The sequence below is a fragment of the Temnothorax nylanderi genome, unplaced genomic scaffold (genome assembly GCF_030848795.1).
Source record: "Temnothorax nylanderi isolate EJ_2023f unplaced genomic scaffold, tnyl_v1.0 TNYL_tig0079_pilon, whole genome shotgun sequence".
NCBI classification, from domain to species: domain Eukaryota; kingdom Metazoa; phylum Arthropoda; class Insecta; order Hymenoptera; family Formicidae; genus Temnothorax; species Temnothorax nylanderi.
The window spans coordinates 260,293-286,316 of record NW_027249141.1 but is presented as its reverse complement, the minus strand read 5'-3'; the positions used below and the strand labels follow the sequence as shown (position 1 = coordinate 286,316).

Below are 26,024 nucleotides of genomic sequence, written 5' to 3'. Positions count from 1 at the left end.
TTGTACGTTCTTGCGCTTTATGCATCTTATATTGCGGCACTTTAAAAATTTTATTTAAAAATTTCGCTCTCTATGGAATAGAATATAAAATTAAATTCAATATTTCTCTGTCACCGCGCGGCATACTGATATATTTAATTCAATTCAGTTTAAAATATAAAACAAAAACACAGACGCGCGTGCGCGCGCATGCGAAACTATCTCTATTGAATTATATCGAACAGCGCTCGGTTTCGAAGCGGGACGAACGATAGGTATTAATTTCAACTTGTCGTCGAATGAATATTTCTTGGTCGAACAAAACGTCGTAAGAAGGAAACGCGGTAACATAAAATAACATTGCCGCGAAATTTTTGCGCCATGTTTCTAACGAGCCCATGAATTTTCGCTTCACTCATTTCGGTGCTAAATGCGCCAGCCGAGAAGAAAGAAAACGTAACGGATGATAGTAAATCGTTGGCGAGCAAGAGGTCAAGGATGAAAAGTTATAGCGCGACATGCACTCAGCTAATTTCACCGTTTTTACCATCGTCCTTTAATATCTTTCTTATCAGAATTTATCGCGCTCTACAACAATACTCGCGTCGACATTTGCCAAGAGAATTGCGCAAACGACATAGAAGAAAACTAGATTCTAACCAAACGGTGTTGACCGCAGATCGTGAATCGCGTGTACATTGTCCTCTCGCGCCACAATAAAACTTTCACGGGAAAAGGGAGATCCGTAAAAGGATACGTCAAGAATCCGTAAACTTTAGAGCAACATCCTGAAACTCGACTAAACTAAAATCTAGAACCTCTAAAACAACACCGCGCTGCAACTTGAGAACTGTAGCGGAGAAATAGGAAACGAAGGACCCCGGCTAACGCTAGATTTCTCTCGCGAGCTGCGAACAGTTTCAGTAAAGATGCTCCGTTGAATAAAATTAGGGGCAACTTTTCCTTAACGAAAATTTAAGTAAAGACCTTGTTACGGAGTTAACACGGCAAAGTAAGGAGTTTTCAGATTAAAGCTACAGGAATACTGTAAACGAAATAACAAGATCGTACTTTTAGTTAATTGAGCTTGCAAATTAAGTTGGTTTCATCGCCGGGCAATAATAACTCGTCGGATCGAATTTAACTTTAAATACAATTGCAGATCAAATTATCGCCATGGAAGAACCTATTTGGACTTGTCGAAGGATGAAACGTTTGCTCCCTTATCGATTCTTAAATTTCACGATGTATTCTGCTCTGTCTCACACATATATATATCCGCGCTATTTTACATAGAACGCTGCAACGGAAGCTGCTTTCTCCAACGTGGCCAAAAATAATTTTCGGCGGTACTTGTCGCTCGCGCGCATGGAAGACCGGAAAGCTCGACACCGACACCGAGAGTGGATAGGGGTTCCTCGTTTAAATTCAAATCCCAACCTACTTCCTTGGAACCCTTTCGTGAAATTTACTCTCCAGCATGCATGCAAAATAATCGCGAGGCTAAACTACAAGCACATGACTGTGTATCCTGCTAAAAATTTGAGCCCAGAGTTACAAATATCACATCTATGGCTAAGGTTAGATAAGCGAAATACTTTAACTCAGCTACCGAAGATCTATACCTATTTCTACCAAGAAGTAAAAATCCTATCTAAATGAAAAAAAAGAGAGATAAAGAGAAAATAAATTTATAAAATTAATTATCTGTATATTTCAATAAAAGTCGAGGAAATTTTCAGAAAGTAATGTTTTAAAAATAAATAATAATTATTAGGAAAAATGTTAAACAGACCCCCTTGGTAGTTCTAAATGTGTAGTTGTAAATTGTGCAAAAAGCGATGTGAAATAAAAAATGCAGAAAGATATTAAAGCAATTATTAATTGAAACAATAATAATTTAGAAAGTACGTACTTTTACATAGATACACCGTAACTTGTTTAAAACTTATAAATACTGACTATAGGATACATCTCTGTATAAATAATGAGTTGGTATATATAAAATCTGTTCCTGTGCTTCACATAATAAGTCATAAGTAAAATGAAAGTAAATTGCTAGTCCGCAGAATTTTCTACTATATCATATTGTAGTTCCTTCAAATTTACTTCACTTTTATCGCGTATTAAGATTCCGTAGTACCAGAAGATAAGCGTGGCGAATGTTTCCGTGATGTCGAAAATCATCAGGCATCCTGCAGACTGATGCTAATGTTCTGATATGACATCTGCGCCCTCGGTACGTCACGCCGTAGGTACGTTAAGTCTCTCTCTCGGGCATTATGCGGCGCATATATGCGGCGGACATTTCGTGATCCGTGCGTTAAGAGAAACGGCCGTATATACGACGAGGATAAGTCGATGATAAAGAAGGCATTTCAAAAGTCATCATCGCGTCGTAGCTCCTCTGTCGAAGATTACGACCGCGGAATCAGGACAACCAGGAATCGAAGAAAGAGAAATCCAAATAGTCGCAAGAATACGCTCGTCATACGCTTGCAGTATTACACGCTGATTGGACTCGATATTGAAAAAAGTTCCCAACTGCAAAGCTCGAATTTAAGTTTCAAATAGTTGCAGAATTTTAAAATTACGAAACTTCAAAGTATACATGCGAGCGCGCTGAAGTTTCCAAATTATAAAGTGTTAAAATCTCCAAGTTATAAAATTCAACTTTTAAAAAGGTACGAAAAGTAAAGAACCAAAGTGAAGAGGGTGTCAAAATCCACTAATTATTAGTTTAGAATCCTACACCGCGATTCAAATATCGCGAAAATCTAAAATCCTTTCTCCAAGTCCGAGAGATAAAGCAATCGGAGATCTCGGACCAGAATAATTAGGAAAGAATTTAGTGAATGCGTTTAACCGCGCATTGAACATGCTTTAGCTATACGGTACGATGCAAGAAGCGGCAGCAACCGGCTAACCGCTACGTGCTTCCGGGCAGATAATTCTAACACAAAACCCCTATGTAAAGCCCCGACCGGTGGTGGGTTGCCCATGGTGTGTAACGCGATGTTAAATTGTACCCGTTTCGAGCGATTGCCGCGAATAACGTGGCAGCTAATAGAACATAGCCGTGCGAAATTCGCGTATCGCTATACACAGTTTGCTTTGTGATGTTCTCTCTCTCAATAAGACGCGTCGATGGAGATACAGAGCCGGCGATTTCATGCGCATCGAATTGAAATCTGAACAATGCTGCAAGCCAATTAACGAACCGATGTACGTATACAAGGCGTGCGTAGAACGAGGAAGAGTCTATCGTATACGAGCGAAAAATTCCGACGGCATTCGGGCATTCGCGAGTTTCGACTAATCAGAATTTGATCTACCTGATTTACCTGCAACTTAGCGAGCGAAAAATTAATGCAATTGTTTGTTCGCCCTCAAGAAAATGACTCGGTTTGATCGTGAATCGAGTCGAATTTTAGAACCGTTTTTTTTTTCCAAACCTTATAGAGAGAACCGAATAATTTTGCGATAGCTTCCAGGTTTGCGGTCAAAGTATTTATCTGCTCGCGCAACTCGACATCAGTTTCGGTGGGCGATAAAATGTGAAACAGATTCGCGCCCGCTCTTCGCTATTGCGGTTTTCATTGCAACCAACTCGTGCATTATCGACTCCCGCGGGCTGTGTTTCGAGGGTTCGATAACGCCTTGGCAGCTGTCACCGATGGCGAAAAATCGGAACGTATCGACAGCGAGACTTCGAAATACGACGGGTGAAAAAGATAAAAAAAGAAGGATCGCTAATAGCAAACTGCAAAGCGCATGTTCTGCAAAAAGGGCTTACAATAAATTATGAGACAACCCCTAAAATACAGGACGAAACGAGGGTAAATGCAAATTGCACGAACAGTATTCCATACAATTTGATTGTTTAAATCAAGAACATGTAATCCAAACATATCCTATGTATAATCCAGAAACAGATTGTTGTTCCATTTTATTTATGGTATATTCCAAATAACACAGATAATATTCATAATTGTTATAAACTCAAAAAGAATTCACTTTTTTGCTTTTTCATAGAGGAAGCTTTGCAACAATTTTTTTTTTAGTTTTTGATGTCAATGTGTTCAGAATGTTCTAAAACGTCGAAAAATCGTATTTTTTTAAATGTCCTTTATGTATGTACATATTCCCCGAAATTTCAAACGTTTATAAGCGTCAAAAACTGCTTGAGTTACAGCGCTGCATTTTGACACACAAGTAAAGTAGTACAATACTTTTATTTACTGTCATTTTTATAAAAATTCATAGTGTTTTAGATTTTAAGGAAGTTTTAATTTTTCCTGAATTTTTACTGAATTTATTCATTTCAAATACAACTTAACCTTATCCACGCGTGGTGATAATCAAATCTTATATATTGCATTACGTGCATAACGAATATAGAGTAACTCGGGGGAATATGCGACTCGTTGTGTTTAACAAAGCTACGGCTAAAAACGCTCTTGTAAATACCATGAAATTGTTCATAGTTCTATATCTGATGTTTTGCATAAGTTTTGTTTATTTCCTGGCAGTATTATAGTTTTTATTTTAATAATATTATTGAAATTCAAAAAAAGGAATAAAAACACATTTTTTCCACGTTTTTAAACACATGTTTTAAACAATAATGCCTCGAGCGTATACGAGGAAGAATAAAAAAAAATGTAGTTGAAAAAAGTGACAGTTATAAAAATTTACAAAGTTTTAAAATTTCAAGGTTTATAAGGTTTTAAAATTTGTAAGGTTCAAGGTTTTAAAGTTTTTAAGATTTATTTTTTATTTTAATTTTAGTTGTTGCAATCCAATATTACAATAATTTTAATATTACAATTTAATTTTAAAATATTATTTTTTATGTTAAAAACTATTTGTACTGACTTATTTTAAAGATTATTTGTACTGTTTTTATGAATAAAGTAACTTTTGAAGTTAAATTACTACATATTTGTATGTAGTATATTATTTTATGTGGCATGTAGTATATTATACTATGTGGCATGTTACCCATATGGTTGGGTAATATGCCATTTTGCAACACTTTTGTATTTCTTTCCTTTTAATAGTAAGCAATCAAACTATTTTATTAAAATCATGTACAAATGACAGATAAAAGAAGGAAAGAAAAGACCAGTATGCAAAGATACTTCAAAAAAAAAAAAAAAAATAGAAAAAAATCAAATTTTTGTTAAGTGTGGCATATTCCCCCGAGTTACCCTATATCCGTTTAATAAAATAAAGAACTACTTTTTGTGTATTGTAATTTTAAAGTTTAAAAATTAAAAAAAAAACATAAAATGACCTGTTATGAAGCTCTGAGCGTTAGAATAGTATTCAAGAACTATTTTGAATTTACTGCGAATTCTTATATAGAGTATAAAAAAATTCCTTTTATATCTGAAAAAGGGCTTACAGCTCAGTGACATGAAAGCTCAGTGAAATATTTTTACTCTCAGGAATGTTTTTAGATCAGAAATAGGATGGAAAAAGAATTTATTTCATAATTCGAGAATTAAAAAAGAATTTTTTTCGAATTTTCTGCGTCATCTGGATTGAGCACAAACAAACAAGTCCATCTGTAAAAGAGCATTCTTCTTTTCTGATTTATACCATCTACGAACATTAATTTTGTCGAATATTCCGGATGAATAGAGATTGATAGAAATTTTGCTTCAATTTTATCTTCAAAAGGATTAATCCGACATTATAATTACCGGAAAAAATTCCGTGTAACGATCAACACGTGCCGGTGAGCGATTCGAGGACCGTTCAAAATGCTTTAATAAGAGTGAATTGCGCAAATAGTTTGGAAATTTACGCGGTAGGAATTCTTTTCGTTCAACCATGCCTGCAACGATACGGTTAGTACCGCTACCTCCGCTCTTTGCGGTTTGCCGTGTTTTAAATACTTTCCAATTAGCACGGAAACTCGCGCACTCGCCACCATGTACAGCTTAGATTTGCATGAATCGTTTATTCCACAGTACGTGCAGTCAAAATCCCGTACTGCGCCTGGTTTCTATTCGTTAAGGAATTTGCACACTTCATCAGTAAATTTTCAATTCTCATTCGTGCTGTAGTTTCTTTCTTTTTTTTTCAGTTAAACATTCACAGTCGAAGATCCAATGTAAATTATTTAGAAAATAAAATAACGAAATAGAATACGTCAGCTTAAAAAAATAGGAGTTTGAGGAATTTGGCGTGGTGCGCCGTACACCTAAATACATTCAGCCCCAGAATATTAAATAAAATTTTGCTGGTAGCTAGAAATTCAAATCCATAATTAAAGCAACGTCTGTTTTCGAAAATTCGTAAAATATTTGCATTCGCAATCAACCTTGTTTGAGTTACACTTCGGCAAAAAGCGCGTTTGCGTACGCGCAGAACGGCATATTAAATCGTACGTAAACATCTCCCGTGACGTTGAAATGAAAGTAACGTTTTCGCGTGAGACACAGCTTGCTGCCCGTGCCAATGATCTGCCATTGGAAATTGTAATTCTTCGGCCTTCACGAGGGGAGGGGGGGGGGGTGGAGTAGCCGCGGTGTCACGTTACTGGATACATATGGCACTGCTTAATAAATCCAGCAGATACAACCCGCGCCGCAATCTAGCCGCTGGACACGTAATCTAGCTTAACGTATGTATCCACTCGATTTTCTCGCTTTGCCGCTGGGAGCCCTTTTCCGCCCTCTTTCCATCCATCCCATCTCTCTCTCTCTCTCTCTCTCTCTCTCTCTCTCTCTCTCTCTCTCTCTCTCTCTCTCTCTCTCTCTCTCTCTCTCTCTCTCTCTCTCTCTCTCTCTCTGTCTCCCCCTATCTATCTTTCGCGCAGCTCGCGAGGAAACCGGGGAGGGTCTACCGCACACTCTGTATGGGATTCCCAGATATGAAATCGACCATAGATATGGACTACGATGGATCGCTCTTGAAACTGAAAGCGCGCGCGGGGTTAGAGACGCGAGTGAACCATCACGAGTCACTTCCATAAAATTGAACCTCAGATATTGCGGACTATTCTCAACTGTCTCGCGTCATTGCATATAAGTTTCGAGTCAAATATGAATATATTTGCATATCGTAGTTATCAAACATAACTAGTTAGAAACCTTCGAATTCGTTAGTTTCCGCTTGGACTTCTATCCGCTATATCTATTCTTTGAGTTTCCACAATTTTTACTCCAACTAATTTAACTTTTACGACGAAATGTTAACCCGGTCGACACTGAGCATTAGTTATACTTCATAGTTATCAAACATAGATAGAACCTTCAAATTCGTTAATTTACCTTTAACCTTTAACCTTTAACTTTTATCTGCTATCTATTCTTTGAATTTCCACAGTTTTTATTCCAACTAATTTTAACTTTTACGACAAAATGTCGACACAGAGCATCAGTTACATTACGTCTATATTATAATTTCGTACTCAATAGTGTAAATGCAATGTAACAACTATATGTTAAGTACAAAATTATTACAAGGAGAAATTGATGCTCTGTATCAACTGGGAAACATTCCTTAAACGTCAGAAACTTTCTATCGTTTAAAAATTTACTTTTGGAATACTATGCTATTTTTTTATATTTTTCCGACTTATTGAAAATTGTAATACACTTTTTCTTATTAGTATTTTCAAATTGTGTTGTTTGGTTTGAATTTATTGCGTGTTTAAGTGCTTCTGACAATGAGAGAAAGGGGGGAGATTTTACATTTTCTTTAACTAATTAAACTAATTATAGCAGAGATTTTAACATGTTATATTTTACGTCATAAATCTTCTAAAATGAGATTCTTGTCAATATAGCATTTTTGAATTCTTCTAGATAATCTGGAAAATCTGTGTATGAAGCGTCAAAGCTCGCATTGCACGATCTCCGGGGGGAAAATTGGAGTGCAACCGGAAAATAAAAATTCGCTCAATATTACGATTGTAACGAATGCGCGCCATAGAAATTGATTCGATCGTAATTCCATGGCTATTCATTAAAAACGGTATCGCGTGTTTTGCCCCCGGCCTCGTAAATCACAAATCGGTGTGGTACGAGGCATTAACCGCGATTTGAACGCGATATGAATCCAACGTAGATAAAGTCCGGCTTTACAGTCGTAAACGGGACGCGGCGATGACGAAGTCATAAACCAGCAGCGCCGGGATTTAAAAGGTATGCGGCGTACAGTTCCATCCCGCATATGCAGTGGATCTTGGGGAAGATCCTCGCGGAATCGCGGAGTAGTAGCTTCCGCTTCATTGGGATTTACATGATTGCGAGGACGAGAGCTGTCAGGATCGGCGGCCGAGCTCGATTCTAACGCCCCGACCCTGAGCTTAACCTTACGTAACAGCCCCTGGTCTGGCACGAGACGATAAATCTTCATGGAGGCATTAGTGGTCCCTGTTACCCCGCGTACGTGCACTCTATACATACGTACAGATACAGCGGTTGTCAAGGTGACCCCAAGAAAAGAAAAGGGACGGAACAAAGAAAAAGGGAGCAGCTCTTAATTGTCCTTTCCTAATATATATTGATATATGTCCCCATAAGTTTGATGCCATCTTAGAAAAAGAAGGATAAATGGAAATTTTTATCGACTGACTATAACTGACTATACACTCATTGTCAGTACTTAAAGTTACCCAGACAGCACGCATGTTCAAAATCGGGACATAAAACATTTTAAATACATCTTTAAGACATATTTCTTTAAGACGTCTTATGTCCGATTTTGGATATAACGCAACGTAGTTATTAATATACTTTAAGCCGGAATGTGGTAATCGCTAGATGATGCAGAGACGCCGTATTACAGATTCTAATAAAGCAATAAGCAGAGTATCTCGACAATACTCGAAACTTATTGCACTTTCGCAAAGTGCAATATGGACGCGAAGAATGGGAAAATTATGGGCACGTTTACGCCGGTAAATAAGTCTTACCAGTAAATAAAAACTTAGCGAATCTTGATTCACCGGCAAACTTTCTCAAGCAGATCATCACAAGATCGAGCGCGCCCCAAACTCTCACGATTTCCGAGAAGAACTTACAACGACGTAACGCTACCGAAACAAGATTCTATGCGCGCGCGCGCGCGCGCGCATGCGGCACAAACTTTTTCTATAAATCAACGTCGTCCTCCTCCAGCAAAAGCCCCCCCCAAGAAGTGAAGAGAGTCACTCAATCGAAGAGCCGCGCGAAGCGTTTACATTTGGAACAACTTCGATTCCTCCTATCACGAGACAAATAACTGAGTGGCTTATACAAATACCGTCTTTTAAATTTACACACAGTTGGTCTTATCCAATAGTTATTTATAAAATGTTTCCCCTTTCTTTTTCGGAGCTAAGAGAAGCGATCGGATTAACTGGTCTTGCTATGAAATCCCTGACGCGCTATTGGCGATTACGGCCATTCGGCTTGATTCCGTTCTAAGATCCAAATATCCCGAGGTATTAGGGCACTCACGTAAACCAAGATCGAACTGTCTATCCGAACGCGGCAGGAATCAAATTACATCACGGACAATAATCGTTCCTGCCGTTCGATCACAAAAGACGAGAAGCGAGATTGCACCGCTCCTTTTTGGATAATAAACGATCCTAGCACTATATAGGTATGACTCTTGTATTCCTAGAGAAAGTTGAAAAACCAACAAAAAATGCAAGAAAAATAATTTATCTTATACCTTACGTCTAAAACATATAGCAGAGTTTTGAATCTTTTTTTTTCACCAATGATTCCAAACTCCATAATTCAAGATCGCAAAGCTTTGAAAATCTACGGTTGCGACGAGGCACTGATGTCACATTCAGAAGTTTCATCCTCAAACCACAGTATTAAACAAATATTTGATATTTCTGCAACTTTAGGATTTCAGTACTGGAGGATATTGAAAAATCCAAACTTTGAAGCATATCGTAAAAATATCGAATATGTATTGAGAGATTCGGAGTCGGCATCTGATAATTCCAGAAATGCACGTCAGGCGATATCGTAATCAAATGCGCTACGGATTATCGATCCGTCGCGTCGTGGCCCAAAACTCGCTTGCTCGATGGTAGGCGAATAAGTTACCGCGATATGTTACTTAAATGGCGATACTAAAACTACGGTGTAAAGTAAGACATTTTTCAGTCCCAGTGCCCGCGTGCGCGAGATACAGCGCGTCATAGTGTGCACATTGCATTTGGCCGAGTTCCACGCGTCCGCAAAATTCTCCGCTCGCAATTTTCGACGGAATATAACGCGCCGATGTGGCGCGATGTGCGCGAATGCGCTGCGAATACACAGACGCTAATAAATTTTTGTCATCCAATTAATGTTGCGACTAGTAGCTGGGTTAATAAACGTTTTCCTTACTAAAGGGCGATTTATATAAGTTATATTGATATAATTTATTATTATATATCAATGAGTGAAAAATAATTTGTTACATTTTTGACTTCTCATTACTTATAATTGTATACAAACGCACAAACAAACACAAAAAATTCCTGTAAAAGCGGAAGAAAAGGTGTTATACCCGATTAAAATGATTAAACCTTGAAATTATAAAAAAAAGTTATAGAGATAAAATTAGAGAATGTAAGGAGATAAGACGATAAAAGAAGATAAGGTATATAATCGAAAATTTCTAATCTCATGATTTAATAATGAAAGATCACAAATATCAAGAAAATTTTTTAATTTTAAAATTTATTAAAACTGAAAGATACTCTTAATCTTCATCTGAAGAATCTGGGATTTAAAAGGCTTAAGATGTAAAAGATTCTATACATTTAAAATCTAACAGTTTTCAGAAAATCTGAAGGCGTTTTTTCCAAAATTGTTTAGTCTGAAAGATTTTAAATCCGACATTTAAAAATGTATCAAGAAAGTAAAAATTTTTTGAAAAGTATACTCACAGGCCTTAAAATTTAAATAATTATGGAGATGCAAAATAAAAACTTAGAATATCGACAATATATACATAAAAAATGCCCGTATTTAAAACTTAAGCAATTTCTAAGCACAATTTAATACGATATAAATTTACATTTTAACGTCCTTTTTATCTAGACTATTATAATATACTTGAGTTCTTTATCGAGTCGTTGTAATCTTATGCAGTTTTAAGTTCCCGGATCGTTATACATTCCTTACAAAACCCCTTATATTTCAATTTTAGAACCTTGGATCTTTGATTTTTGAACCGGCAAGATTCTATTCACGCCGGAAAGAAACTTTAGGAAAAAGAGGGAAAGAAAGAATAATACGTCTAAAGTTGAAGGGGACTGCGGCAGAAGCGAAGAAAGAGCGAAGTTGGCTGAACTCTGATTATGGCGCGAAACAGGGACAACTTGAGATGAAGTCGAAGTAGAGCCAAGAAGAGGAGAGCCCCCGACGCGAAGGGGATGAATTCTCCTGTTCGCGCTCGCTGTCTCGATCTCCCGTTTTGTGTCTCGTGTATGCGCACGCCTAACCAGAAACGCGTTACCCAGCACGCACGCCTACCGAAAGACTTCCTCTTATATAGTCACACCGCAGCGCATAGAATGCATTTCATCAAAACTTGCGGCTTTCGTCTCGTCACCGCGAGAGCGAATGCCCTATTCACTACCGCGCAACGGCGTGAATCAGGCTCTCAATCTCGGATATCGCGTAGCCGAACACTTACTATATATACTCCGGACGTACTCCGTGTGCATGAGCGAGACCATTTACAGCATGAAATAAGTTTCCAACTACCTGAAGTAATCTTGCGAGCGGCTACGTGCGGAGAAAGTCGAAGAATTTCCCTTTAGTTTTAGCGACGATGGTTAATCTGTGTGTAAGAGAGAGGAAGAAAGAATTGGAATGTAAAATTCTATGGGTATGTGCGGCACTCTTGAACTTGCATGGATCAGAGACGAAGGTAGACTTGTAATTATATGAAATAAATATATTTTTTTAAATATGTACATTTTTTGTAAGCCACTACACTCTGCACGCTCTTTAAAAGTCGAAGAGTGAAATATCACTCAAAACGAGTGAAATGCAAGTGTAACGAAAAGTGAAAATTGAGCCTATGCACGTCGAGTGATTCGCCACTCTAAGAAAGAGTAAAATTGCTCTATAAATGGCACTCTATTTGAATAAAAGGGCACTCTTTTCGAGTGCAGTAGATCAGTGTCCATAGGAGTGACTTATGTCACTCTACAATTTTGAGTGGAAAATTTTCACTCTGTAGAGTCATTTATCAATCTATCTTTAGTGAATCGTGATTCACTATAGCTTTAGAATAAGATCGTATCACTTGTAGAGCAGCAGCTCTAAAACTTTGAGTAAAAAATTTACTCCTACTTTATGAGTGTCTGCATATTTACTCAAATTAGAGTGACAATCCTCTCTTTTAGAGTGACTATCACGATCATACGCGCTAAGATTTAGAGAACACGTATTGATATCGTTAATATTTATCCCGCACAATGTAAGCTTTGCACTTTCATCAACAGTCTTGTACGGCGCCGCGGCGCCGCGGTTCTCGCCCGTGTCGTCATGAATATTAAGATGGTGATAAACGATTTCGCTCGATGATAGCGCAAGCGATTGCGCATTCGTCCGTCGAATCTCGCCGCATATTTCTTGAGACGGGAAACGCCGAGTGTACATACACATGCAAGGCACGTAATCCGCGTTTCGCCGTTGCGTCGGAAAAGATAAATCAGGCGTCTTATATGTACGTAAGCAGAACAAATTTCATTCAATCGCGGGAATCGCGCGAGTGTGCGCGCGAGAATCGTGTGTGTTTGTTAGCCGCGCCTCCTACATTTATCAATATAGAAACACATTTGCATTTCCGGGCCCTCTTTCGCGCCCAATGCCAGATCGGCGTGGCGCGGCGGCGCGGGCGGGATTATTTTTCCAATACGCTACAAATACAAGAGGCGTATTTTCGAAGGAAATACAGAATATGAGATTGGACGCGTGTCCTCGTCGAAAGACACGTTTCGTTTCGAGAACAATATCGCACCGCTCCGCGCTCGTAGAATCGCGCAAATTTTTCTCCGGTATTTTTATGATGTGACTTGGGTTTATTCAAAATGTCGCGACACGCACAAAAAATATTGCGGAAAAAGGCAATCTCTTGTTAAATGAGACGTGAATTACGATTATTATCGCGATTGATCGCCGTCGGAATTATCTTTATAAATATATCTTCGAGGAATGTACTCAGTCTTTTGCGACATACATCTTTTAGACATGCGTGCTGTCTGGGTAATTGCATCTGCAGACACTTAATTATGTTTACGTGCTCGAAAGATTGTATATATGCTAAGCTACGCGCTTAAGGGTTGGAACAACATTACGTGCCTCGTGTAACCGCCGAAGCCAAAGATATATCGCGCCGGAGTTTATTCCAGAAGTGTCTGAAACTTCTTGCAGTGCGCTTCGGCACTAACCGCCACAGAGCTCACAAAGGTATAATGAGCACGTAAATCGTCAGAAACTTGTAATCCGCTTTGAAGTCGGCGCGCGCGCACGCGGGCGGGCGCAAGCGGATCGGCGACATGGCGGTCGCACGTAAATTCCGTCGGCCGTTTATGCAAATTATCGGCGGGCCACAGGGTTAATACATTTTCGCGTGCGCGCGTGCAACGTTTCGCGATATCTATAATGATTCGATACCTCGGCAGGCTACGCTCTGCCCCGGCTCTCCGGGTATATTTTCCAGCGAATTTACAGCATTTGCATACTTCGGGAATATTTAAACGTGGAAACCCCCGCGGCGGGTTACCGTTGGAAAAACAGGAATTTCACTGTTGAGCGAGAACGCCCGCCATGCTTCCGCGTGATGTGGAAGATCGAAACGATGAGGTCTCGTTTAACCCCCCGCCCGCCCGCGTCGCGCCGCGCGGCTCCGAATTCAACGTGGGACCGGCGGAAATCTTCCCTCGTTAATTTTAACTTATTGAACATTTCAATTGTCCAACAAATGGACAACATTTTTTTATTATTATGATTGAATTTGTGAAAAAACGAACGTGAAAAACTGTTTGCTTCGTAATTTAACAATTTAAATATTTATTGCGGCACTGGTTTCTCTTCGAAACTGTTTATAAATGCATTAATGTTTCACATATAATATGGGATGCTATTAATGCCTTTAATTAAAGCTATTTAGATATTCATTGACTGATAGAGCGAGGTATTAGTGGATATCTTTAACTTCCTTAATGAGAAATGCTCATTTAAATAAATAAATAACAATTGCAAGAAAATATCTATTTTAATTTTTTCAAGAAATTTGTTAATAAAAATTAATGCGAGTTATATTCTGTACATATAATCTAGAGTAAATTATTTCGAAATGAGAGTTTTGCAATGTCAAAAATTCAAAGTTTGTAATTGCAACTCTTACTTATCACGATTTATATAATTAATGCTTTAATAAATACAGTAGTCTTGTTCCTACTCGATGTATACATTATATTTTTCTTATTACATTATATATTTTTTCATTATTTTTAATTTATTATCATTATTATTAGATTACACAGATTTATTTGAATAAATATTAATAATACCCAATAAAACGATAATTAAACGCACATTTTGAGAAATCTACAATTTTTGGATTACAGAAAAAATATGCCATAAAAGATATAATTAATACAATAGCTAAGTAAAGGTTGAAAATAATTATTGTTATTAAAACTCACCACAGAAATAAGAGAGGCTTCACTCGATGGAATCAAAAGAGGAAGGACTTCGCGCACTGAATTCACATTTTTTTTTTCCTAATAATCACTTCAAACGCACAAACACACAAACGCAAATTCACTCCCAGTTTTACAAATGTCTGAGCGTGGGTAGCCGAAAGTCGAGCTTAAATCAACTCAATCAACACGCGAACTTTTGATTAATCTACCGAACCGCACACTGCACAAGTTTACGACGCGATGAATCTTCTTTATCCTAACATTTCATCTTCCTCCGCCAGTTAATCTGTTCCTCATTCATGGGCAGGGTAAACAATTGTACAGCGATCCGATATCGCTGATATATTACTATAATACGTTACGTTAATTGCACGAACGGTCTCTACCGATAGAAACATTCAGTATTTAAATTTTTCGTTGATACCGTTTACTTTTTTAAAATCTCTCAGTTTTGACGTCCATAAACAGTTTAATTTATTTAATTAACTAATTGTTACACATTTCAGTCCGTAACTCTTCGGTACTCTTCCCCTCGTTTCGAATAGCCGCTGCGATTTTTCCCACCGACATTCCTTAACTTCGTCAAATTAATTAACTCTTCCTTAATTATTTCATCGTTATCTTCAACCTTATCACACTTCGATCAACGTCAACGCCGGATATTCGAATAGCGCGAACCTGCGTCTTCCGGCCCGCGTTCACCGGAAGTGAGTCCGAGGGGATGTTTCAACCCTCGCAGGACCAGCGGCGGCGGATGCCGCATCCGCGCGCATTCCGCTCGCGAACGCACGACAAGCGCGGCGCCGAGAGATTCCACGCAGCGCGACGCCCGGATTATCGCAGACACCCTTTAACACCCTGAGGTTTGACGACGCTGCGACCGACGCGGCGAGAGGGGATAGGGGAGGGGGGAGGCACCCTTCGGACGTTGGGGCGGCACGGTAACCGGCACGACGCGACGTGTGTAACGTCACCGCGAGGTTCGCGAGACGGACTACGGCACCGGAATGGAAAGCTCCGCAAGCTCTCGCGCAACGCGACGCCAGAGCCTCCATTCTCGTCTGCCGAGCGCGCCACGGTCGATTCCACGGATTACACTTTGGGGTTGGTGCCGCGAAACCCCGCCGGCCGGACACAGAGTTCCCTTTTGTGAAACCAGAAGCGTGACTGCATTTCCCAGGCTCGCTTAAGCTTCGCTGATATCTCGAGATATCAATTCATCATATTAACACTATTTAACATATTTTTTGTTTTAACTTGGATTATTCAAAAAATTAATAATTAGTCTCCCTAAAAAGCTCCTTTTGAAAAATTCTAATTTTTGGAAGGAAGCATCAGAAAAGTAAAAGCACAAGAAGAAGTTTAAATGCTAACTTTTTTTAGAATCTTATTACCTTTTTATAGCGTTTTAAATATTGTTGTTAAACTTCAACATTAATTTTTAATAAATTATTTTTAATTTCATAAATAAATGTACCCAACTTGTGCAAAAGCTTCAGGAAATAATGAAGAAGAGCGACCACCTATCTTACAACTACATATTAATCAGTGTCAAAGCTCGAGCTTGTTTATAATTAACGAATTAGGACTTGACTATCCTATGAAGAGTTGCGTGGACTTATCGTGGCGTAAGTACATCATTGCAGAAATTCTGTCAAATGGGAAAATCGAAGGGGTCGTAAAGCGTAACCCGGCCTCGCAAGCTGGAATGTCTGGAAAGCTCGAGCGTCGTCGAAGCGCGCCGCGCAGACTCGTGGGGACGCGCGAAGAAAAGGACAGTCGGTTATCGATTCAGTTCTGCCAACGGACGGACCCTTTTGCAGTGACTTTAGGGCCGTCTAGGGACTTGTCGCGGGGTACGTCTCGCTCCTTACAAGGCGGTAACCTGGTAGATCGATGTCCTCTCGAAGGACATGCGAGTCCAAACGCGCCGAATAAACTCGCATCGACCACAAGAGCTCGAGAGCTTTCGAGCTTTGCGCCGAGACCACTAATTGGATTGCTCGATTACACTGTCGGGTATCCCACACACCGTCTTCTGCCCGAGATCTTGAAGCTAATTAATCTTATGCGTGAATAGCGGGCCGGTTCATTCAGGCGGAAAGAGGCCGTGTAAGAGTCACAACATTGCGAAAAAATCTGAGCCACTGCGTAAATAAAAAATATTACTATAATATATTGCCCTATATACAAAATTATCTTTTATCCAAAAAAGAATTCTCGTACGAGAATTAAATTCTGGATTTTTAATCAAAATTTATACATTACTGCCCTTTGGGATAAAGGTATAATGGATAAAAAAAATAAACATAATAATAATATATTTAAGATTATAAGAATTTAGGATAATGTTAAATGTTTAAACATTTTTGTATGTACAAAGAAATACTTAATCATCCCATAAAGCGTATTGTTTATTAAAAAATGTCGCATCGGATTAAACGACACGGTTGAACGTTCAAGTGGCGAAAAACTTTTTTGACACATGGAGGCTCAGGTGCATCTGCAGCGGACAATGTTGTTTACAAACGTTGACGTTGTAATTTCGGATGTCTACAATATTGCGGTTTGATGCGTTGACGCTCTGCGCACGATTCGATATTCGTAACTTGTAACTTGACACTTTGGTGGTTGTGAAAATATGAAGCGACGAAACAATAAGATAATCCGAATAAGAGCCGAAATAAAAAGATTTCAGGAAATCTGAATTGTTAGACGAGAGAAATTGTAGGATTCTTAAGAACTTTAAACGTAAAGCGGAGATATACAAATGACAAAAAATACAAGAGTTTTGTAATACAAAAATAATAAAATTTAACAATATTTTAAGATTTGAAGCTTGCAGATATTGAGAATTTTTCGAGATTTTCCTCAATCTTGGTATCCAACAATTTTAAAATGTAGCAATACAAAAAATGGTTTAATCCAAGAATTCAATAATCTTATAAAAGGACTGTATCAATGTTTCAAATTTAGCATATAAAATACTAATTATTTTTTATGAAGCCTTATTTTCTTTGAATCCACTAATACAAAAATGTAATAATATATCGCGCGATCTACGTTAAATAATTTAATATTTCCAGAGACGATAAAGCTCATCGCTTTTAACTTTTGCGAAATTATAATATTTTCTATGTGCAAACGCGCGCGCTCGCAAACTTTTTATGCGGCATGTGACAGTTTTTCCCAATAAATTCTGATCTTGTGCAAATTAATCAGATTCCAATGAAATTTGCGAGATAATAACCACTGTCATACTAAAATGTCGAAAATCCAGAACCCGTAAGCTATACTGTTGAAATTCTGCGTATATCATTCCAGATTAAAATCTTTTCACATTGTTGCGAGCGTTACATCTATAATATATATATAAAAACAAATTACTGCAAACTGACTGATCAACGCCTAGCCAAAACTCCTAAAAACCTAGAAACATGAAATTCGAGAAGTATATTCTTTCCATGACGTAAACACCCACTAAATTTTTAGAGATTTGACCCCTAACGGAGTGAAAAGGGGTAAAATGTGTTTTCACGGATTCCTCACAATATCTCTTAGGATTTATTAAGTAGTTACATACCGTAGCAAAGCTAGTGTTATATATAAACGTTCACGTGTGCAAAATTCTCTAATTCTCGCAGGCATGCAAGCCAAATCGCGATAGAACATTCCCTCCTTACCTACGAATTTAACACTTATATTCGTCACGCTCGCAGAGCGTTACGCGTTTAAAGTAATTCAACGAGCCGAAACGAAGTAAACGGAGCAAGCTGAGTGATATACTCGTGCTTCCGCTGCTCCTTTTTCAGGGGCTCTATTGTGATCTTGCGCACAGTCGAAATTCGACGAGATATATCAGAGGATTCCATCCCTGCTGGCAGCATGCGAGAGTTTGAAACTTTTTCAACGTACAGAGGGGATCGGCGGAAAAAGTTTCCCGGCGGGACTACTAATTTCGTTAACGGCCGAGTCCTCAAGTTCTTTCGCGCGTGAATGAAATTTATTCCACCACAAAAATCCTCGAAAGGATAAAGACTTTCCGAGTGCCACTTCGCTGTACGTATTATGTTGCCCTTTTCAAAGGTTTATTCGTAATAAGTTAATTATTTTCCCAATTTTATTTTAAATAAATACAAAAATATTATGCTCTTTGTGAAATCTCAAAGTTATTTTAACGACTTTGTTGAAAAGAATAAATAGTCCTGAAGGACATAAAAAAGAGATTGTTTAATGATCTTCAAAGTTTCGACCCAAAAATTCGATTTTCGAGAGAAATCGAGGAACTACTTGAAAGAGTCCAAAGGGATTTCTAAGAATCTGTGGACCTCAAAAAAAACCTCGAGTTTCTAAGGATCCAATCCATTTTAGACGCGTTCAACCCGCTCTAATCCTTGAGAAGATGAATCGGCCTGCTGGGCATCCCGAAGACAGGATGCAGACGTAGCTGATGTCTAAGTGTATGAAAGAAAACGACTCACACCGTATCTCTTCCGTCCGGGCTGAGCCGTGCTCTTTGTCAGCCGGAAGGGTGGACAGCCTCTCCACCCGGCCGGGTTTCAGCGGGCGGAAATGACTGCGAACGAAATTCAATTTGCTCGGCGAGACAAGGCCGCGACGCGACGACGTTGAAGACGTTCCTTGAAGAGGGCGGTTAACCGGAAACCGTAGCTCGGTCGATGTTCTTAACGAGAACATCCAGAATGCGGCCGCGAGTAACTCTGAAGCTCGCGTAATCGGATCGCAGTGAATAATGGGAGGCTTGCGAGGCCTACGGTAAGTGATCCTTCAATAGTTTAAACCAGAACGGTGTTCTTGGCATGCAAAAGAGCGAACTTCAAAGATATTCGAATCCAAGGTCCTTCAAAAGTCCTCGAAGCAATTATTCATGTAATTTCTATTAAATATGTATGTCAGAATTTCAAAGATAACATCACCATTGTCGTAATATTTTACTAAGATATTTATTAATATGTATATAAAACAATGTATTAGACACATAAGATGTTTCTAATTCTGATGATAAAGAAATAATCCAAAATACACAAATTTTGTGTTTTATAGATTAATAATGAAATCAAGAGAGCTTCTGTATTTTATTTTATAAATTAATTTCTTCAAAATTAACTAATAACTTATTTAGAAATAAATAACAAACTAAAAATTTTCTTAAAATTTACCGAATAAAGATAGCCATTTGACTATAGAAGTGCTATCATACATCTTAAGGGGATCCTGCAGTGACAGGTGAGCTTCCTCGATGTCGATAATGTCAACCTTTTTAATTTTGTTTTCCCTATATCTGTCTTTGTCTAACGAAATGACATCTGTCCTTGTTCGATTGCTCGCCATCTCTCGCAAGATCCGGCAACTACTGTTGCTGCTCTTCTTGTCATACTGCATCCGTATTTGCATTACTAAAATAAAATTTCGATGGATCTTTTTTTGTACGCATTGAATCTTACTTCTACTTGCACGATATTATTCCTACATGTTTTCCCAAGGGAGGATGATAAACATTATGTATGTATAAACTGCAGAATTTTTGTTAATATTTTTAATTTTTTGTGTTTTTGATATAAAATCGCGTTTGTTACCTTAGATTTTTGTGCGGACTTTAATTCTGTAAAAGATTTTTGCAATTCTATAAAGCCAATTAAAAGATCCATCTAAAAACGATAATGTCGGTAAATCATACGGCTGCAGGATCCCCTTAAAGCATAGATATAAGAAAGTTAACTCTTCTATTACATGAAAAAAATAATGAACTTATTTTAAAGCGTTTATGTTTTAATAACAAATATGTAATCTTCATTATTATACAATTTTGATTGTATAACTTTTAATTGTAAATGAGAGGAATAATAAGTATTGATTGCACGTGCGTTTCTCTTTTGAGGTGAAATATACGAAGATCGGGGATGCTAATGCACAATTTACATTTTGAGTAGTCGAGCAATCAACTTTATCATCACACGTCGCCGTCAAGCATGCTATAAAGGATCGTTGGGTAATTCGGAGCGACCGATGTGTCGAAAGATTTTCACTCTAACGAGACGCGAACGCAGAAGCAAAATCACATTCGCGTCTCGCAACAAGCAGCAACGCCGAATTGCGCTTCTCACGCTGCCTTTCCCACTTCTCTCGCCAAAGCGAAAATAGGATGAAAAGAAGCACAGACGAGAAGATTCGATTTACCTCGCAGATGGAAATGAGGATTCACAAAGACTGCCCAATGCGAAACAGCGAGCATTCAAGAAAAAGCTTGTTTGATAAGTTTATTTCGCTCTGCTTCCCTATAACTATAAATATATTATTTCACTATATAAAAATTGCCGGTTAATTGCATTGGACATTCAAATTATAAAATTTAATTTATAAATATAGATAATTTAAAGAGAGAAGCGCTGATAGATATAAAGATCCAAGAATATAAAGCGTTTTTTAGAAATTATAATTTAATTATTTTTAATTATAATTTAATTTAATTATTTTAAGAATTTTGATATTTCCAAAGACTTTGACATTTATTTATAAACAGAGTAAAGATCCGAGAATATATAAAGCATTTTTTAGAAATTATAATTTAATTATTTTAACAATTTCACACACACAGAGAAATTCTGAAATTCCCAGAGACTTTGAGATTTATTTATGAACAGTTGTTAACATGTATCGGCAATTTTATATCGCGCGTAATGCAAGAACTTTGTCTGTCGATTCATGAAAATTGATCTTTCGTAACGACATTGTGGGGCACATATACTTTTTTATTGGATTTGAGTTGCTGCAAGTTGCTATCGAGTGTCGCCGCAACGACGGACAATTTTCAACTTCGATCGCCCCCGGCGTCTGTCGAACAGGTACAAACATTAATGAAGTTATCCTTCGGAACTTTCTTAATAAAGAATTACTGAGCCTGTATTGGTACCCGGTTAATTACGTTGGAAAACATCATCTCATCAGTCGCAATACGTAATCCGGTGAAAATTCGTAAAAATGTTTTAAACAATCAATTTATCAACAATTGTACTGTTCCGTCAAGTTTTATAATTTTTAGACATTGAAACAGATAGACTTTACAAATCATAAACACGGGATGCAAAGTTAAATAGATATATCTTTGAGTAAAAAATTTAAAAATGTAAGAAAATTGACATTAATACTATTGTAATTTTTTCAAATCTTGATATATTGATTTGAAAAGAGGCTTTAATTTATATGATGTGAAAAGAGCTGAATAAATTCGTTTAATAAAAAAAAAGGGACGATGAGAAATGTGCAGCCATTTGATAAAAAAAACTTGATAAACATCATCCGGTAGCTATCAGACATGGCGCATCACAGACATTGAATTGTTTCCTCGTGGATCAGAGAGCTATTTCGAGGTGAGATTAAGCTTCCATTTAAAGATGTTTTCTTTAGATTCTGTCTCTCGTTTGTGCCCTGCTCAAGAATTTTCTCAACCATCTCCTCGGACGTTTGAATGTTCCTTCTCTTATACTTACCTTTGCAATCTTAGATCTTTGAGTTTCTGAAACCTGCAGGAGTTTTTTAACCAAAGAATTTTTATTTATTTCCCGGGGGAGGGAGGGAGAGAAGAGGGGATATCTCGTATCCTGAGATTCTTTAATCCTTTTAAATTGTACAGATATTGTTCTTGGAGACTTTGCTTTTAAAATCCTTGGAAATTGAAAATCCCCGCGCGGACCCAATAGAGATTACAAATCTCGCCAATGGAAACTTTTACAACTGCGGACGGCTGCGCGGTCTCTTCGATTACTGTCATTTCCACCGAATGTACCATTGTCGTTTATTTCCCGCACCCAGCTTAAAACTGAAAGAGGGATCGTTTATAGAATTATACGCGATGCTTATTTGTAATTGATATTATGATATTGCTTGCATAAATAACACAAACTGTATTTGAGAAAGCAGATCGTCATTTGAACAATTTTTTAATAGGAAACTATTAACATGAACTAATCAAGATTGCCCGAACACGCGAGAAAAGTGAATCGTGATTAATCATACGTTATTTAAAAAATTTAAAACAATTGTCTGTTATTTAAAAATTATTAAAACTGTAATATTTTTTTAAAATGTCATTGCACATGCATTGTAATTGAAGAGAAGTTACTTAGGGACACGTCGTGTATTCATTTCAGAATCTAATTAATTTGACATCTCACGTTCAGTAGCCAACTCTCAAGCAGCACAATGTATTCTAACTGCCAAGTAGCTGGTATTGTTTCGGAAACAATGGCCACTAGTGGAAATAGACGGACCGACCTTGTCTACGGGGGCAGGCAGCGCCCGTGCAAATTTATTAATTGGTTCAAAACGGAGAAGGCGAAATTATGTATCTACTGCACTCGCAGTCCCTCCGACGCGACGCCGCGCCGTCCGAGAGGCATAGTAATGAGGTTGCCGCACAGGTTCGTGCTTAATCGCTGATTATCGTGTGATAATTAGACGCGCGTGCCGCAGATAATCACGATACGGAAATTACCCCACTCATCGACGCGCTGATTGCAAACTTATGTAGCGTAACTGTAAACGTACCTCAAGCCATTATAATGTATCTTAATTTTAATTTACGGTATAAGCAATTGTTTTTATTATAAACATTGTTTTTTAATTATTACCTTAAATTTTAACCGTATCAGTAACTTTATTTTACTTGACTTTAATAAAAATTTTGTTTAATTATTATCAAAAAAATGTTATTTGAAATTATTATTTGAAAATATCAATAAAAAATATTATGATATTTATATATAATAACATTTTTTATTCACATTTTTTCGAAAACTAGGTTTATTACAGATTTTTTTACCAACGTTCTATTTACTGATTAAAAATTTTTAAATCGTTAGTTTTTAATAACATATAATTTTTATATTACAAATATACAGAAAAAAACTTGTTTAGTTGGCAAAGATCTAAAAGATGAAAAATGAAGCTCGTCATCGTCGCGATTATCGTGATTCCACAGAAATCGGAATCCAGCCTCGGGGGGGGGGGGGAGCATCTCTAGAAGACAGGATCTCTGGCTTTTGTTCCCTCCGTTACTTCTGATAGTATATCATTCTGACAATGGGTCAGTGCAGTGTCACGCACCTGTCATGGCGAGTACAAGGCCTTCCCCGTTCGTCGTGCGCGCTTACTGGTTACGCGCTGTCGTGCATAAGGTAGAGAGGGCAACACCGGGCATCTAAACGTTAACTTAGCGATGCATACCCGAAATCCGAGGATACAACCGAGTTATCGCTGTCAGATTGTCTTGCAGTTCAGCGCGCTAAACTGATGAGCCTCATTCGCATACGAGCCATGAAATTCCGAATACGTAATTCTGTCGAGGGTAATTTACGAAGAATTTGCGGCATATGCGGGAGATCGAACTCCGGCCGAAATTACGCCGGAGTTAAACCTCGAAAGTGGCGAAATGCGCCACAGGACAGCGAAATAAAAAATGAATAATAATTACTCACCTCACGGTTGCTCCGCCGTCGCCCGATGTTTCCCAGGCCTCCTCCTCCTCCTCCTCCTCTCCTTGATCCTCCTCCGTTGATCCGTTGTCACACTCACATCTCCGTCGGCGCACTCACTCACGACATTCACGAGCGTCGAGCGAAAATCGACGATTATCGTCGCGCGATACTTTGCACGGCACTCCCGGTATTAATTTCGCGACGCGGCGAAAATTACGACGGAGACGCTACGAACGAAGCTATACAATCCGCTTGACGCCTGTGACGTTCCGCAGGTAGACGCTAACATGGCGGAGAGAATTTCGTAAATCGCGCGGCCAACTTCACTTAATTGCCAGGAGCAATCGTCGCGAGGACGCTACACTTGCCGCTTGTGACGCGATTTTGGTTAACCGCAATTAAATCGTCAATTTATGAACACTGTGTCTATCCCCTACGATCACATATCAAAACACGATTAAATACGAAGTTAAACGTTAATAAAACTGTGATCGCTAATTAAACACGTCGCGGCGTCACTCGATTTAGGGTCCGCTATCTTCCATTCGTGCTCCGAAAACGACGGCAACTTTATTCTGAAGTCGCGCGACACGACGCGAGAGTCGCGAGTCAAGTTAAAGCCCCTTGCACAGTGCTAGGCGATAGCGATAGCGAGTAGCAATAGACAAAATTTTCAACCTATAATATATCGGAAGCCGTGTCATCCGAAAGGCTGATATTTCATGTGTCGTGTAGCTTTGTCGGGCGTACTGATTGACTACAAGATAGAGGATTTTTAAAAACGCGAGAACTTCTCTATCCTGCAGCCGATTAACATGCTTGAAAAATTTGTCGTACGACATATGAAATATCAATCAAAGAATGTAATCGAATGCGGTACTCATACCTCAGTATCCGTATAAATTCCGTGTGTATTAAAGTGTATTAAATAAACATTCGATATATCACAGTTTTCCGTAATCTATACCGCCGATTCGTTAGTTACTCCGCGTTGCGATCCGAGGCTCGAGAGCACCAATGATAGAACGGAGTCGCGCCGCCGCGCCGCCGCGCCGCGAGCAGTAGGGAAAGAGAGAGGCAAGGTGACTAGGCGCGATGCGCGTTCGCCTTGTCTAGTCATCTTACCCCCACTCCGCCCCTACCGCTCATGTTGACGAGAAGCCGCGAGCGCGGTGCGTCGCGCGCGCGCGCGTCCTTATTCTACCACATTATTGTTCTGCAATTCTAGGATCACAGCGCGGACCGTGGAGTAAATACACGTATCGTCGGACTCCGGTGGTTGAGATTACGGACGTGATATATCGAATGGTCATACACGTTAATACACGTGCCTTGCGGATCGTATAGTTTCGTTCGTAGCTTCTCCGCCGTAATTCTTCCGTCACTGTGTAATTAAGTACGCGCCGCGTCGCGAGATTAATACCGGGAGTGTCGTGCAAAGTATCGCGCGACGATAATCGTCGATTTTCGCTCGACGCTCGTGAATGTCGTGAGTGAATGCGCCGACGGAGATGTGACAACGGATCAACGGAGGAGGATTAAGGAGAGGCGGAGGGGGCCTGGGAGGCATCGGGCGACGGCGGAGCGAAAGTGAGGTGAGTAATTATTATTCGTTGTACAATTTATTATTTCGCTGTCCTGTGACGGATTTCGCCACTTTCGAGGTTTAACTCCGACGTAATTTCGGCCGGAGTTCGATCTCCGGCATATGCAAGAAGAGAAATATTACGTCGCGAACGTCGCGTCTCTCTCTTATTCGCATGCACGGCCGTAATATTACTTGCACGATTTTTCGCGGATTTAGAGCCAAAGCACATATGACAGTCGTAGTCGTGGACGTAAGTAACGCACAAGCTTTGGCGTATCCTGATCTG

At 38.8% G+C, this 26,024-nt stretch overlaps 1 protein-coding gene across 2 annotated transcripts in view; it reads right to left on the bottom strand.

Moving 5' to 3' along the window:
* Positions 1–15,653, bottom strand: part of Nlg-4 (neuroligin 4) — a 221,646-nt gene extending 205,993 nt beyond the window's left edge. For both annotated transcript variants that reach the window (XM_071709540.1, XM_071709541.1), the window contains exon 1: positions 14,657–15,653. The gene's annotated coding sequence lies outside the window, so the exon portion shown is untranslated. The remainder of the gene's footprint in view (positions 1–14,656) is intronic.
* Positions 15,654–26,024: the final 10,371 nt, after the last annotated feature.